Source organism: Schistocerca cancellata, chromosome 9 (genome assembly GCF_023864275.1).
Source record: "Schistocerca cancellata isolate TAMUIC-IGC-003103 chromosome 9, iqSchCanc2.1, whole genome shotgun sequence".
Classification (NCBI taxonomy): domain Eukaryota; kingdom Metazoa; phylum Arthropoda; class Insecta; order Orthoptera; family Acrididae; genus Schistocerca; species Schistocerca cancellata.
Genome location: NC_064634.1, coordinates 17,509,043 through 17,526,355, shown reverse-complemented (window position 1 = coordinate 17,526,355; position 17,313 = coordinate 17,509,043).

Below are 17,313 nucleotides of genomic sequence, written 5' to 3'. Positions count from 1 at the left end.
TTCTTTAACAAATCTTCTTTTGAATGTGTAGTTTTTTGAATGCCATGTGCTTATCTGCAGTTTGCTCCTCATACTGGTTTCCATTACTAGTGCACAGTGATCTGCTATCTTAGGTTCAATTACATTGAGTTTATAATCCCAGATGTTGAGGTTGGTGATTATGGTGTCCAGGCATGCACCACCCCTTGTTGGGAGCTTATTTGCAATAAACAACACATAACTGGTAATTAATCTCATAAAGACCCTCTCTCTGGGATAGCCATCACCTATGTGTAGGGCCGGCTGAAGTGGCCGTGCGGTTAAAGGCGCTGCAGTCTGGAACCGCAAGACCGCTACGGTCGCAGGTTCGAATCCTGCCTCGGGCGTGGATGTTTGTGATGTCCTTAGGTTAGTTAGGTTTAACTAGTTCTAAGTTCTAGGAGACTACTGACCTCAGCAATATTGCAGAAAGAATTTAAAAAATGGTGGTAGCTGCATATTTGTGGAGATGGCATCTCCTGCCCTGTAACTGCAATTCCATTGGAAAGGTTTGCAACTGAAAATATTTTGAGTGTAGTGGTATAAGAATTGAACTGCAAAATGTAACCTATGTAACAATGTCTTTATACAGAGCTCCCAGGGGTGATTTGAGTGTGTTCATAAAAAACCTTGATAGACTGCTATCACAATTTTGGAAGAACAAGTTAATTTTATGCGGAGACTTGAATATTGACTCCCTATCTGAATCAAAATATAAAACAAATATAGAGAGCTTACTTATAATGTATGGTTTACATAACACAATTCAAAACTATACGAGAATAGGTATGTACACTCAAACTGCCGTTGGTTACATAGTTACAAATATTCAGTTTGGCAGATATAATTGCCTTATAAAAGATATGAAATTATTAGATCACAACTCACAGACAGTATTAACAAAGGGAAATTAGATTCACTCAGCTTTAGCCCTTACAGAGATATGAGAAGTTCTGACATAACAGACCTAAAGATAAAACTACAAAATGAAAAGTGGCCAGAAATGAACTTATCTAATAGTGTTAATGATAAATATAACAGTTTCCTAGATATCTATTTAAAATCATTGAAGAGTGTTTGCCAGCCAAAACCAAACCAATAAATAAAAAGCGAGGAAATCTTCCATGGCTAACAAAAGGTCTATTAGTATCCTGTAAAAAGTTGAAACTACTTCATGCAATTTGGAAAGCTCCAGATAGGCCTATTCATTTTGTTGAATATTATAGAGCTTATAAAAAGATTTACAATAAATCTTTAATAGCTGCAAAAAAACTGTATAATGGAAATGTTATTGCACAAGCTCCCAACAAAGTCAGAAGCACTTGGAAGATAATAAACAGAGAAACAGGAAAGTTATCAGGAAATAACAATAAAAGCTTAAGCCCAAAAATCAATAATGTTGTAACAGAAGATCCAATAATCATTAGCAACACTTTCAACCAATATTTTACCAGCATCTGCCAACAACTTACACGGGGTAACAATAGTGATTCTCTGAAAGCCCAAAACCTAGTTGAGAATAAACAAAAGTCACCTAGTAACTCATGTTACCTGTATCCGGCAACTGAACAAGAGATAAGAAAAATAATAGAGAAACTAAAAAATAAAGCAACTACAGACATAAATGGCTTGTCAAATAAAATTTTGAAGCTAACTACTAGGGAAATTGCTAAACCCCTCTGTCACTTAGTCAACTTGTGTCTTGAAAAAGGAATCTTCCCAGACAGAATTAAGATTGCCAGGGTACTACCACTATTCAAAAAAGGTGACCACATGTGCCCAAATATTTACAGACCAGTTTGCCTCCTTCTCATTTTGTCAAAGATCCTAGAAAGAATAATATTTGTTAGGTTAATTGCATTTTTGATAAAAATTCTATTATAAATGGTAGACAGTTTGGGTTCCAGAAGGAACAGTGTCAGCTGCATTTGAACTTATTAATACAATCTCTGCAGGCCTAGATCAAGGCCAAATCCCGGTTGGTGTCTTTTGTGATTTATCTAAAGCTTTTGATCTTATCAATCACCAGATATTAATAATGAAACTACACCACTATGGAATTAGAGAAACTGCTCTTGATATCATAGTCATTTCTGCAGAACAGAAAACAAGCAGAGGAAGTGCCACACAATCAAGGGAAGCAGCTATCAGAATTGCAAGATACAAAACATAGGGTGCCACAGGGTAGTATTCTAGGACCCCTCCTTTTCCTTATATACGTAAATGATTTACCTTGTAATGTAGACAGTGAATTGATACTCTTTGCAGATGACACAAAAAGCATAACTGTGAGACTGAGCTTATAGAAGGCCATAAGTAAAAGTAATCAAACAGTTGAAATGATCACCCCACTCAATTATGAGAAAAGTAATGGAATCCTATTTAGGAACAACAAAAGAAAAACAAGTGAACTACAAATTTGCGAGAGCTAGATGTGAGAGTAGTTGAAAGTGCTAAATTTTTAGGGGTCACTGTTGAGAGTTTTTTAAGTTGGAAAAATCATATTTCCAATATAAGCAATAAAACCCAGCGAGTGGTGTCAAAAATCATTCCATTGGAAAACAGTCACTATTATCCTTTAAAGTATTACACCATAATGTGCAGTCAATGTTTAATAAGTTACTAGAAATAGATCTCTTCCAAAAAACAAAGCCACACTTAGATGTTCTCTGTATTACTGAACACTGGTTAACAGAAGACACTTGATGAATTTACTCTACCTGGTTATTCTTGTCGGAACAAGAGTAAGCAAGGTGGTACAGCAATCTATGTCAAAAAAATAAATTAAGCTACAAAAGCCTCACAAAGTACAATAATATGCAAATAGAAACAGACTTTGAATTCTCCTTAACTATCTTAACAGCCTATAACCTAATGATACTGAATGTATATAGAGCCCCTGATGGGAACATCGCAACCTTCAATCACTCCCTCAAAGCACTACTCACAAAAATTCACTCACTAAAAAAACCTATTAATAAGTGGAGAATTTAATATTGACTTCCTCACACCTGGAAAAAATTGTTGAATACTACAAATTCATTCAACCTATCCCCAACTGTAAACACATCAACCAGGACCACAAAAAATTCAAAAACAGCTCTAGATCAGATTTTCATAAACGCAAACTACACCACTCAATCAAAGTCATCAGCACAGGTAACAGTGCCCATGAACTAATGGCGAATTTAAATTACGTAAGACAATATCCCACAAAAACTAAAATGTAAAGGCATTTTAATGATGATAATAGAAGGCTTTTTAACTATCTGTTAAGGGCTGAAAACTGGGCAGAGGTCTATAAAGAAAATAATGTAAATTACATATTTAATTCATTCCATGAAACATTTCTCCACCACTTCAACACTGCATTTCCATTGAAATCCAGGAAAATCGAAACACACAAACTCATGGGTAACAAAAGGGATAAGGATCTCCAGCCAAAAAAAGTGTGACTTAAAAAGTCACATGAAACACCATGAAGTCGATGATCAGTTTAGGTCATATTGTAAGGTCTACTTTGCAATCTACAGAGAAGTAATCCAACAAGCAAAAAAATTATACAATGATAAATTTATAAAGGAATCTAACAATAAAATGAAAGGCTTGTGGACAGTTGTGAAAAATGAAACAAACAGTAAGCAGCATGTTATAAACCATACATTAAAACTAAACCTAAATGATGTAGTCACATCAGATCCCCACAAAATAGTAAATGGTTTTAATGAATATTTTAGCAAAATAACAGAAAACCTGATAAAGAAAAACTGCCACAGATCAAATATTCAACACCAAACACTAATGGAAACCATACCAGTACAGGTATCAACGTTTCTTCACAAAGTGTACAATACTGAAGTACTTACAGCTATAAAAGGACTAAAGAATAAGTACTCCAGGGGCAGTGAGAACATGCCTGATTTAATTGTAAAGAAATGTGGAGAATCCATTGTAGAACCCCTAATCCACATAATAAATGCATCCTTTACAAATGGAGTTTTCCCTGACCTAATAAAGACTTCTAAAATTACCTCACTTCACAAAAAGGGCCCTAAAAATGATGTAGCCAATTACAGGCCCATAGCACAACTCAGCTCATTCTCAAAAATATTTGAAAAATTATTTACACTAGATTGGAAGACTTTACTAACAAACTATCCTTATTAACCAGCATGGTTTTAGAAAACAAAAGACGACTACCACAACTATTTATGAGTATCTCAATAAAACCTTAAAAGCACTGGATAATAAGGAAATCACTACTGGTATCTTTTTAGATTTATCCAAAGCCTTTGATGTAATTGACCATACCATACTCCTTAAGAAGCTAGCAGATAAAGGTATAAGAGGAATTGCAAACAAATGGTTAGAATCTTACTTGTCAAACATATTACAAAAAGCTGAAATTAATTTTGAAAAAAGAAAACAACCACCCATCAATGTACTGTCCACTCCTCTGACACAATGCCTATTATATATGGTGTGCCACAAGGCTCAATCCTGGGACCCATACTGTTTCTGCTGTATATTGATGACATAAGCACGAAGCTTGCTACAGGACATACCACACTATTTGCCGATGACACGAGTATACTAATAACAGGTACTGATACAGAGGACCACAACCAACAAATTAAACCGCTTATGTCATCACTCAGCAAATGGTTCAACAAGAACAAACTGATTTTAAGTATACAGAAAACAATTTACATCAACTACAGACTCTCCTCCCAAAAACAAGAAATGCCCGATGTGATACTAAATAACCAAGAGCTTATGTATGTGGACTCTGTCAAGTTTCTTGGCAAATGGCTTGAAGAAAAGCTTAAGTGGGAGACTCACATAAATTATATCTCAAAAAAGCTATCAACTGCATGTTACATTTTAAGGATACTCAAAAAATCAGTCACAAAATCTGTTCTCATACATGTGTATTATGCTTACTTCCACTCTACAGTACAGCATGGAAGCGTATTTTGTGGGAACTCACCTGGGGGTAGATATATTTTCAAAATGCAAAAAAGACAATATGCATAATATGTAATCTAAGACATAATGAATCATGTAGACAACATTTCAAAACAAATGGCATTATGACACCGCCCTCTGCTTACATTTATAATAACATCTCATTTGTCAAGTTATACCTGTTAAACAATGACTGCACATTAAAATTCAATGGAGATATTCATAACTATGCAACAAGGCAGCAATCTGACCTACATATGACTCAGTCCAGAACTACCTGCTACAAAAAAGTGTTTTAAATGTTGGGATACAATGTATAATAATTTACCAAATGAAATCAATGCAACAAAGAACCCAAGAGCCTTCACACATAAGTCAAAAAAATATATCTTGGACCAATGCTTTTATGCAGTTGATCATTTTTTTGAAAGGGGTTAAAATTGTAAACAATTTTATAATAAATGTTCAGTTAGGTCTGAAAATTATATGCTGTACATGTCTATGAAATATACTGGATTATTTTACTATTACATCTGTATTGGCTGTCTGTATTTTACTATACAACATTTGTATTTACTGTTTTGTTAAAGATAAATAATTTCCTCATTGCAAAATAATGTAAAATCAATTTATTAAAAATTACTTGCAAATATGTTCTCTTAACCTGTCCAATATCTTAAGTACAACCGTACAATTCTATGATTTATATTGACTGTTTTGTTTAAGGTAGATAATTTCCTCATTACAAAATAATGTAAAAATTACTTGTAAATATGCTCTCTTGACCTGTCCAATATCATATGTACAACTGTACAATACTATGATTGCCCGCATCAATAAAATACAATACAATACAATACAATACAACTTAGCAGTGCCATTTTTGCTGTGAGATAAATGAAGCCACTAATAACTGAAGATGATGTGTGCAGGGTGTATTTTAAATACGTCAATGCTATAATGAGGTATGGTATAGAAATCTGGGGCCACTCAAGTGTAGCGATTAAAATATTCAAATTAAAAAAGAGAGCAATTAGAATAATAGGAAACAAAAGAACAAGAGATAGTTGCAAGCCTCTTTTCAAACAATATAAGATCCTAACCTTCTACAGCTTGTATATATATATATATATATATATATATATATATATATATATATATATATATATATATATATAATTCTGTTCCTTTCTTGGGACCATAAAGATAAATTCAACAAAAATGAAGTTGTACACCACCACCACACCAGAAACACCAAGAAATTAAGAATTCTGCAGCTTAATATAACTCAATATGAGAGAAGCAGTGGTTACACGGCAGTAAAGTCGTACAGCTCCTTACTATCACACATCACCAATGCAAAATCGAATTATAAGTTTAAACAGTTGAAGGAGATATCAAGGTGGTAAGGTAATGACCAAGGTTCTCTCTTCTAATCATCAATAGTTTTATTACACGACAAACATACAGGTCGAAGGCTAGGCCGGAACTGAGGTCCTGGAAGTATACAAAACAAAGATCAACACAAAGACATCATACACACATGATGTTCTGTCCTATTGATCCATCATGGATCAAAGCCACATAGCCCCCCCTCAGTATGGAGTATGTACCCGAAGGTGGGGGTGGGGGTTGGTGAGAGTTTAAGTGGGTTAGATTGAGTTCCTCGTGTCTAACGGCACGGGCCATGTGGGAGGAGAGTGTGGAGCAAATCCTGGAATGCTGACGCTGAAGTCTTGAAGCGACAATGGCAGTCGTAGTCGTCGGCCAGTGCGGGAGCACTGGTGTGGAAGGGTGTCATTGGCAGGGCCTAACGTAAGCACATAGGTTGCCACACGTAGCACTTTGAGAGATTTTGAAGTGCTTCACTACACGTTGTGACACACCACCTAACAAGTCACACGAATCATCACACGCAAGCAGCACTAATGCGGTATCACCACTAACGATGACAGATAAACCACAAATGTCATTAGGATGAACGTGGGTAGAGAGCTCGTAAGTGGCGCCTGCTAACGGAGAGGTATGCTGAGCCAGTGGGGTGGGGAAACCGTAGCACGGCGAGGGTGGTGTGCTGCGAGTAGAAGGGTGAGTGGCAGAAAGTTAGGTCTGAGTGGGTGTGGAAGGAACCTGTGGGCTGCACCGGTTAGAAGAGCAGTGTGATGTGCTGTCGCACGAAGATGGAACTGTTATGTTAGAGTCCTGGGAGCCTCTGCTATGGGAGCCGGGAGGCAGAAAACCCCAGAATGAGTGTGGGCTCATTGACAGGGCCGGTGTAGGCGTGAGTTTACTCGAATCATGAACAGAGGAAGAAGGCCGAGGGTGGCCAGAAAGCGTGGTCTCTTCAAAGATGGGTGGGGTAGGGGAAAACTCGATGCTAGCAGGTTTAACCCTGTTGAGGGAGACAGTAGTTACTGAGCCCTTAATTACAATGTCCATTGTGTTACTGCTTCGTTTGTCAACCCTGTACGGGCCTGTGTAAGGGGGCTGTAACAGGGCTTTTACAGTGTCGTCACAAAGGAACACAAATTACGCAAGTGTCGAGTGCCTTTGGAACATGTCCGTGTGGCAGAGTGTTGCTGGAAGGGGGCGGGGGTTGAAGCTCGTTACAGTGTAACCTCACCCCTTCTACCAAGGACGGCAGTTCGGACGGTTTGGCGGCTGGAGTAGGAGCAACAAGTTCACCTGGCAGTGTAAGGGACTGGCCGTAGACGAACTCGGCCACTAAGCCTTTAAGGTCTTCCTTGAAAGAGGTCCGCAAACCGAGTAAGACGAATGGCAGGGCTTCCGTCCAAAGGAGGTCATGGCAACGTAGGACCCTCTTAAGCGTCCTATGCCAACATTCCACGAGGCCGTTGCTTTGGGGGTGGTATGCTGTTGAATGAATTTTCTTGATGCCACACAGCTTACAGAGTTCAGAAAACAAGGCAGAGTCAAATTGACGGCCTTGGTCGTTCGTCAAGTAAACAGGGCAGCCAAAGCCGAAAATCCAAGTGTCTATGAAGGGTCGTGTCACTGATTCGGATGTAATATTGGGTAGCAGGGCAGCTTCCACCCAACGAGAGGTTCTGTCTATAACAGATAGCACGTATCTGTAACCCTCGGAGGGGATGAGGGGGCCCACCAAGTCGATGTGAACATGCTGGAAGCGACTGGGACGAATAGTGAAGCTGCCTAGTGGGGGCGATGTGTGCCGCAAAACTTTATTTTGTTGGCACGGAATCTACATCTACATCTACATCCATACTCCGCAAGCCACCTGACGGTGTGTGGCGGAGGGTACCTTGAGTACCTCTACCGGTTCTCCCAGTCATGTATTGTTCGTGGAAAGAAGGATTGTCGGTATGCCTCTGTGTGGGCTCTAATCTCTCTGATTTTATCCTCATGATCTCTTCGCGAGATATACATAGGAGGGAGCAATATACTATTTGACTCTTCGGTGAAGGTACGTTCTCGAAACTTCAACAAAAGCCCGTACTGAGTTACTGAGCGTCTCTCCTGCAGAGTCTTCCACTGGAGTTTATCATCTCCGTAATGCTTTCGCGATTACTAAATGATCCTGTAACGAAGTGCGCTGCTCTCTGTTGGATCTTCTCTATCTCTTCTATCAACCCTATCTGGTACGGATCCCCCACTGCTGAGCAGTATTCAAGCAGTGGGGGAACAAGCGTACTGTAACCTTCCTTAGGATTCTTCCAAGGAATCTCCGTCTGGCATCTGCTTTACCAACGATCAACTTTATATGATCATTCCATTTTAAATCACTGCTAATGTGTACTCCCAGATAATTTATGGAATTAACTGCTTCCAGTTGCTGACCTGCTATTTTGTAGCGAAATGATAAGGGATCTATCTTTCTATGTATTCGCAGTGCATTACACTTGTCTATATTGAGATTCAATTGCCATTACCTGCACCATGCGTCAATTTGCTGCAGATTCTCCTGCATTTCAGTACAATTTTCCATTGTTACAACCTCTCGATATACAACAGCATCATCCGCAAAAAGCCTCAGTGAACTTCTGATGTTATCCAAAAGGTCATTTATGTATATTGTGAATAGAAACTGTCCTACGACACTCCCCAGTGGCACACCTGAAATCACTCTTACTACGGAAGACTTCTCTCCATTGAGATTGACATGCTGCGTTCTGTTATCTGGGAACTCTTCAATCCAATCACACAGTTGATCTGGTAGTCCATATGCTCTTACTTTGTTCATTAAACGACTGTGGGGAACTGTATCGAATACCTTGCGGAAGTCAAGAAACACGACATCTACCTGGGAACCCGTGTCTATGTCCCTTTGAGTCTCGTGGACGAATAGCGTCAGCTGGGTTTCACACGACCGACTTTTTCGAAACCCATGCTGATTCCTACAAAGTAGATTTCTAGTCTCCAGAAAAGTCATTATACTCGAACATAATACGTGTTCCAAAATTCTACAACTGATAGACGTTAGAGATATAGGTCTATAGTTCTGCACATCTGTTTGACGTCCCTTCTTGAAAACAGGGATGACCTGTGCCCTTTTCCAATCCTTTGGAATGCTACGCTCTTCTAGAGACCTACGGTACACCTCTGCAAGAAGGGGAGCAAGTTCCTTCGCGCACTCTGTGTAAAATCGAACTGGTATCCAATCAGGTCCAGCGGCCTTTCCTCTTTTGAGCGATTTTAATTGTTTCTCTATCCCTCTGTCGTCTATTTCGATATCTACCAGGCGACTGTCTGTGGTATAGTGTGCGCGGCGGCCGCTAGGCTGGCTTGTGGCGCGGACGGCGAAAGTTTGCGTAAGTGCCAACTGGTGGGTGACAAACAAGTGAGCTACGTGAAACAAGGTGGTACACTGTTTATTAGTGATGGGCTAAACTGCGATTTTCCGATATCAGTGATTTCTGTGAATGCTACTTTTCAGTATCTGTTATTCTTAACTGTGATTTGTCGCACTTAAGAGTCACAGTTAAAGAACATAGGTCGTGTATCCCTCCGCCGCTGCTATTTCTGCGATTTCTGCTACTTCCGTGATTTCTGCTACTTCTGCGATTTCTGTGACTTCTGCGATTTCTGCTACTTCTGCGATTTCTGTGACTTCTGCTACTTCTGCGATTTCTGTGATTCCTGCGATTTCTGCGACTTTCCACCGTATGTAAAAGTTACATCTGTCAACACAGAAAATTGCATCTCAACAAACCTGTCATTGGCAAGTATGTTTTACGTTTTTTCTTCCGTTGGCTTTAATTTTTTATTAAAGAAACAACTGTGAAAATATTAATAGTGTAATTAATATGTAAGTAGCCGTACAGTACCGTAATAGTTCGTATTTAGAAAATGAATTCTAACATATTGTTATGTTCACAGGTACCTGAACTACATTTCAGTCACTCAGTAAAGTGATAACTCAAAATATCATTGTCAACAGATCTGAAGAAATTGCCACTGCGTCTTTAGACCGTTTTCGTCAGACAAGAGGTTAGTTTCGAAGCGTTTCGATGGACTTAATTACTTCAGTGAGATCGTTCTTGCAAATGTGATATTCATTATAGCAAATATTAGCAATCTACTCTGTGAATTATATTGCTAGTAATTAATGACAGCAAAAATTGTTTAATAATCCTTGTGTTTTTGCAGACACAGTTCTGACTCTGATTACTGGTTGCTGTACGTATCTGTCCACATCAAGGCTGTTTTTGAGAGAGACTCGTGAAAATTCAAGACAGCTCTTAGAGGATTTGCAGTTTAAAAGTGAAATAATTGTGAAATAAGTGTGTGAATGATTAACATGTATTTTATTGAAGTTGTTGTGCGATTTTAAAGGAATAATAAATGTCAAATACAGTGAGTGAATAATAAAAATCTCATTTTCCACATGTTTAAGCCGTCCTATACCCACAATTTTCCGCCACTTACTTATTGGTAAACACTTGTTGGAGAGTGACATGCCGCCCCCCCCCCCTTTCTCCACAATCTTGGTGTGACACTGACCTGTAACTTATCCCAAAGTCTACAATATGCATTTTGAGGCTGTTGATATGAAAGTGGGAAGTACAGATCTTCCAGTTAAATCAGGAATAGCTTAAGTGCATTACTTGAAAGTAACACAGGAAAAGTTTACTTATGTAGGTGGTAGTAGTGTCGGCAAAAAGTTCTTGTGTGTGAAGTTGCCATGTAGAACACCAGGTGTAAAACTTTTTTCCCGAGTCTTGAACTATTTCGGAACAAAAGTGAGGCATTCATATGACTGTTTTCATTTCTCTACACTTATACAGATGTCTGAGTTCTGCTGTGTTAACATTCCAAAGTCCTGTAGGCATGTGGAGTATTAACCAAAACTGTCATATTGGAAGCAGAATCAAACACATTTGTTACGTTACTTGATATTTTCAGGAGAAAAAGGCAATGTTGCTTCTTATTAATATAATACATTCAGAGTCACAGCGGTATTTGACCAACCATAACTGATGCTGAATGTGCATGTCGTCATATAATATGAAGGGCTTATTTCAATAGTGGTACAAGTCCATTACCTCCACTTTTCTGTCTATAATGCTTCTGAAATTAGTGATCCAAACAAACATAAATAAAGGTTCATCTCTAGCAAGAAGCCATATGCTTGAATATTTCTGGTATCTCAAATGCAGATTTGTCAGCGCTCATTTAACTTTACGACTCTGTATCTCAAAATGTACAAAAATGGACTTGTACCACTATTGAAATAAGCCCTTCATATGCACACACAGCACATCGATGTCGTGAGGCACAAGGCTCTCATAACGAAGTACGTACGTCGGTCAACAGATGACACTAGGAAAAGTATGTTAACTGCGCTTTTTAGTTGCTACTTGCGACTCTTAGTTGCGATTTGTCACAGAAATCGCAGTTTGACTCGGTAGCGAATAGCGTAGTATGAACTTTGCTCAACAGATGGCAGTGCTAACTGCGCTTTTTAGTTGCTACTTGCGACTCTTAGTTGCGACTTGTCACGGAAATCGCAGTTAGACTCGATACCGTATCGCAGAGATGGAGGTAGTACGAACTTTGGGCAACAGATGGCACTGTTAACTGCGCTTTTTAGTTGCTACTTGCGACTCTTAGTTGCGACTTGTCACGGAAATCGCAGTTGGACTCCATAGCGTACCGCAGAGATGGACGTAGTACGAACTTTGGCCAACAGATGCCACTGTTAACCGCGCTTTTTAGTTGCTACTTGCGACTCTTAGTTGCGACTTGTCACTGAAATCGCAGAAAGCAGTGCTAAATTCGGCCAATAGATGGCTCACGTCTTTGAATATGAAATACTACTTGCAGCTGCTAACTGTGACTGAAATCGCAGTTAGATTCTGTAAAGTTGCTACTGTGATATCTGCGACTTCTCAGTCACTGTGATTTCTAATAGATACGCGATTTCCTGCCCACCACTACTGTTTATTACTAACCGAAGGCGCCGCCGTCGAGCTTGGTGGCGGTAGCAGGCGCGAATGAACAGCTAATGGCAGTAAATCAAAAACATTAACCTGCGCCTGGGAAGCTAGCTGCCCAAGCGAGGAGGGGGATGAATGTGCGGTCGAATTAACACAGTTAGAGCTGGCGGGAGCGCGGACACTGTACAGTTCATGTGGCACACGGTCGCAAATGCACTCGGGTGCGAGAACACTGTAGTGGCACCGACTAACCTTGTGTGTTGCCGAGGCATCGTCTGCTGCAAGCTACTGCCGTGCCTTACATAACTCGTTACTTAAGTCGTTGAGGTGACGGCGTAGCTCGAGTTGTTCCAAGAGCATTCGTGTAGACTCGACACGCTCCGTGAGCCACTTATTGGCCCGTGACAAGAGCTCGGAGGAGGGGTTATTACACTTCCTAGCAGTAGTATTGACACTCGGCGAAGCACACAGGATGTGTCCCTGCGTAGGGTGGTAGAACACTGTATTCCCAGACCACAGTTTGTGGTGCCATATAAAGTCGATGCCCAAAATGGGATCGTCGATGTCAGCCAACAGGAAGGACCACTTCAGGTTGCACTCGGGCGAGAGGGACACTGCATATGAAGTAGAACCTAAGCACGACAAACTAGATGAGTTTACAGCACGTAGGACAGTTTTGTGTAGTCGGATCGTTTCGGTAGCAAGACGAGATGGAAGTAGGGAAACATCTGCGCCCATGTCGATGAGAAAATTTGTGCCAGAGTTCAAGTAGCGGACGTAGACTCGTCCAAACGAAGCATTAGTGTTGCACACAGAATGGAGCGTGGGACGGCGCCTGTTGTTCACGTCACAGGAGGTGGCGACACTGCCTACCTGCGGTTGAAGTTTGGGTAGGAGCACAGTGGTTTACAATTGCGTGCTTGTTCCCCGAATTTTGCATGGAAGAAACAGTATTCATCAGGTTGCCCTCCATGGGGCGGGTGCACGCAACGTCTGTGGTTACATTGGGTTAGATAGAGCAGCAATCAGTCGTAGAATTAAGTTGCTTTAATATGATATTTATAGTCGCAACGCAGATCAGATTTCGACTTTTTTTTTCCTTTATTGATTTTCAATTCCCCCCAAAGGGGGCGGGCTGGCAGCAGCTTAGTACGCTGCTCTACAGCCTACAGACTGTTTTTAAAAACGGAAGAAGAAAAGAGAGAAGAAGAACAGGCGATAAAACGGTGACTTAAAGTGTAAAATGGCGAAAAGATGCGGAAAGTTAAAACAGAAAGCAAAGGGGTTGGCAATGTTAATAAAATACACAGGAATCAGACAAGTAACATAGTAGACACACAATTAAAAAAACATGGCGACAGTCTGGTTTCTGTTCGCAAGAGGTAAAAAAATCACACCCAGTGACAGTATGATGGCCGTTCGCAATACTTCCCAAAAGACACACAACACGGAACACTCACTGTAAAACACTGCACGAAAATGGCGGCACAAAGATGACACTCCCGAGCCAAGGGCAGATGTGGGGGATGGGGGCCTGGAGGAGGGGGAAAAACAAGGAGGGTGGAGAGGAAAAAACGAAAAAGGGGGGGGGGAGAACCAAGGAGGGAGAGGACCCATAAGCGGGGAGAGGGGCAGGGCAGGCAGACGCGAGAGGGAATGAGAAAAGGCAGAGGAGGGAAATGCAAAAGGACTCGGGGGAGAGAAGGGGGCAGAGAGAGGGGAGGTGGGGAAAAAAGAGGATGGAAGGGGGGGAGAGGGAGCCCAGGTAAAGGACAGAGGAAAAGAGGGGGAGTGAGGATCAGAGTTGATAGGAGGGATAAATGGAGGGAGAGAGGGCATCATCTGGGAGGGGTAGTTGATGGAAGCCACCTTGGGAAAGGAGATGAAGGGTGTAGAGATGGAGGGTAGGGGGGACACAACAGTGAAAGCGTGGCAGGGGGTGGGGACGGGAGAGGAGAGGAGCAACCAGGGGGTGAGGGAGATCAAGGCAGCGGGAGGTGTAGAGGATGCAGATATGTTTGAGGAATAGGAGCAGATGGGGCAAAGGAATGAGATCATAGACGACCCACGTGGGGGATGGAAGGCGTATAGGGAAGGCAAGGCAGGGTGCATGATGCTCAAGGATCTGAAGGGACTTATAGAATTTGGGGGGGGGGGCAGATATCCAGGTGGGACTGGCATAACAGAGGATGGGACAGATGAAGGATTTGTAGGTGTGGAGGATGTCAGAGGGGTGCAACCCCCATGTCCAGCCAGAGAGGAGTTTGAGGAGTCGGAGGTGGTTGTGGGCTTTGGATTGGATTGGATGGAGTGGAGATGAGGGATCCAGTTGAGATGATGTCAGATTTCGACCTGTGTCAGGTCATTATCAATGCTAAAACAAAACAGGAGTATATATTACAATGTGATGTACAAAAGTTATAAGTCCATCACATCGTTGTCTTTAATTGTAGCAGTTGTTTGTTCTCAAGTGAATGCTTTCACAGTTCAACCATTACTGTTGTAAAATTGTATGTTGGTATCACAGTACACATCGGTTTTGCGTATGGCGCCCTCTATGAGCTGCGCCTGAAGTTTAAAGTTTTGACGACATTTTTTGTAGTATTTATGCTGTATAGTAACTAAGCAGTAACATGAAATTATTATGAGTAAAACTACATAAATTACAATTCTTGTTTTTTCTCGTGTCTGTAATGTGCTAGATGTTTAAAATTACTATAGCACATAACAGTGACAGTTTACACCTCATTGGCTAAAATTAATTATAAAACTGATATGGCTACATAAAGTATGCTATAGGAAGTGTCGCATATTTTGTCGTGTTGGGACCTGTCTTAACTTACAGTTGTTACTTGACAAGAAATATAACGTGAAATTTATTTACAAAATGCACTTTGTTGGCGCTAGTAGCGCTTGTAAGCATCATTTCAATATGTCGCACTTAGTGGCCGAGAAATAAGAACAATATGATAAAGCGTGATCTTTTGAACACTTATTTTGAAAAATGACAGTTTTACGTATTAATTGTTGCTAATAGTTACCCTCATGCGTTTGTGTGTTATTGTAATGCAATAAGTTATGTAAATATAGTGTTATGAAAGTGGTACTCGTTTAGATCTTATGCAAGTGGCTGCTACATAATGGCGTGAGGTTGCGACTGATCTTTGACACTCCCTGGGGCGAATTTTTTCACTGCTTGTTTTTTTTTAAGTAGGCAGTTTTCATTATGACCTGATCATTGGTCAGGTTACACTTAGCATTTCTTGCGTGGCAAAAGATCTCCATCTCCTCAAGAAGATTGAGGAGTCCACCCTTCTTGCCTCTATGTAGCAACCTTACATTTGACGTTAACATTGGCAATCTATGTTTAGTTGACAATAAATGTGCTGCCAGACTTGATTTATCTTCTGCGTCTTTTCTTTCTAGAGCAACATGTTCCTTAAACCTAGTTTCCAGTCTCCTGCCTGTCTGAGCTACATAACATGCTCCACAATCAGGACAATCAATTTTATAAACCCCAGATGAATCAAGTACATTTTTTACATCTACAGTATGTTGTAAGTTACATCCTAAATTATTTGTTGTTTCAAAGTTGGCATATGGAATAAGTTACAGCTATGTTAATGGCTCGAAGACTTCTTGAATAAAAGAACCCAGTACGTTGTCATCGACGACGCGTGCTCATCCGAGTCGAACATGTCGTCAGGAGTCCCCTAAGGAAGTGTGACAAGGCCGCTGTTGTTCTCTATACACATAAATGATTTGGCTGACAGGGTGGTCAGCTATCTGTGGTTTTTTGCTGATAAATTCTGTGGTATACGGTAATGTGTTGAAGTTCAGTGGCTGTATGAAGGTACAAGACGACTTGGACAAAATTTCCAGTTCGTGTGATAACTGGTAGCTAGCCCTAAACGTGGAAAAATGCAACTAATGAAGATGAGTTGGAAGATCAAACGTGTAATGTTCGGATTGAGTATTATTTGTGTGTTGCGTGACACCGTTAAGTCATGTTGCAAAGCGATATGAGGTGGAAGGAGCACGCGAGAACTGTGGTAGCAAAGGAGAATGGTCCACTTCGGGTTATTGGCAGAATTTTGGGAAAGAGCAGAGACATCATAGGGGATGCTGATGCGACCTGTTCTTGAGAACTGCTCGAGTATTTGGTAACCGTACCAGGTCGGATTGAATGATGGCATCGGAACAATTCAGAGGGTGCTAGATATGTTACTTAACAGTTTCGGACAACATGAACGTGTTACGGAGGTGCTTCGGGAACTCAAATGGGAATCCCTGGCGGGTAGGCGGCGTTCTTTTCGAGAAACACTATTGAGAAAATTTAGAGAATCGGCATTTGAAGCTGACTGCCGTACGATTCTACTGCCGGCAACAAAAATTGAGCGTAAATACCACGAAGAAATGGAAAAGAGAACACATTGACACCGGTGTGTCAGACCCACCATACTTGCTCCGGACACTGCGAGAGGGCTGTACAAGCAATGATCACACGCACGGCACAGTGGACACACCAGGAAGCGCGGTGTTGGCCGTCGAATGGCGCTAGCTGCGCAGCATTTGTGCACCGCCGCCGTCAGTGTCAGCCAGTTTGCCGTGGCATACGGAGCTCCATCGCAGTCTTTAACACTGGTAGCATGCCGCGACAGCGTGGACGTGAACCGTATGTGCAGTTGACGGACTTTGAGCGAGGGCGTATAGTGGGCATGCGGGAGGCCGGGTGGACGTACCACCGAATTGCTCAACACGTAGGGCGTGAGGTCTCCACAGTACATCGATGTTGTCGCCAGTGGTCGGCGGAAGGTGCACGTGCCCGTCGACCTGGGACCGGACCGCAGCGACGCACGGATGCACGCCAAGTCCGTAGGATCCTACGCAGTGCCGTAGGGGACCGCAC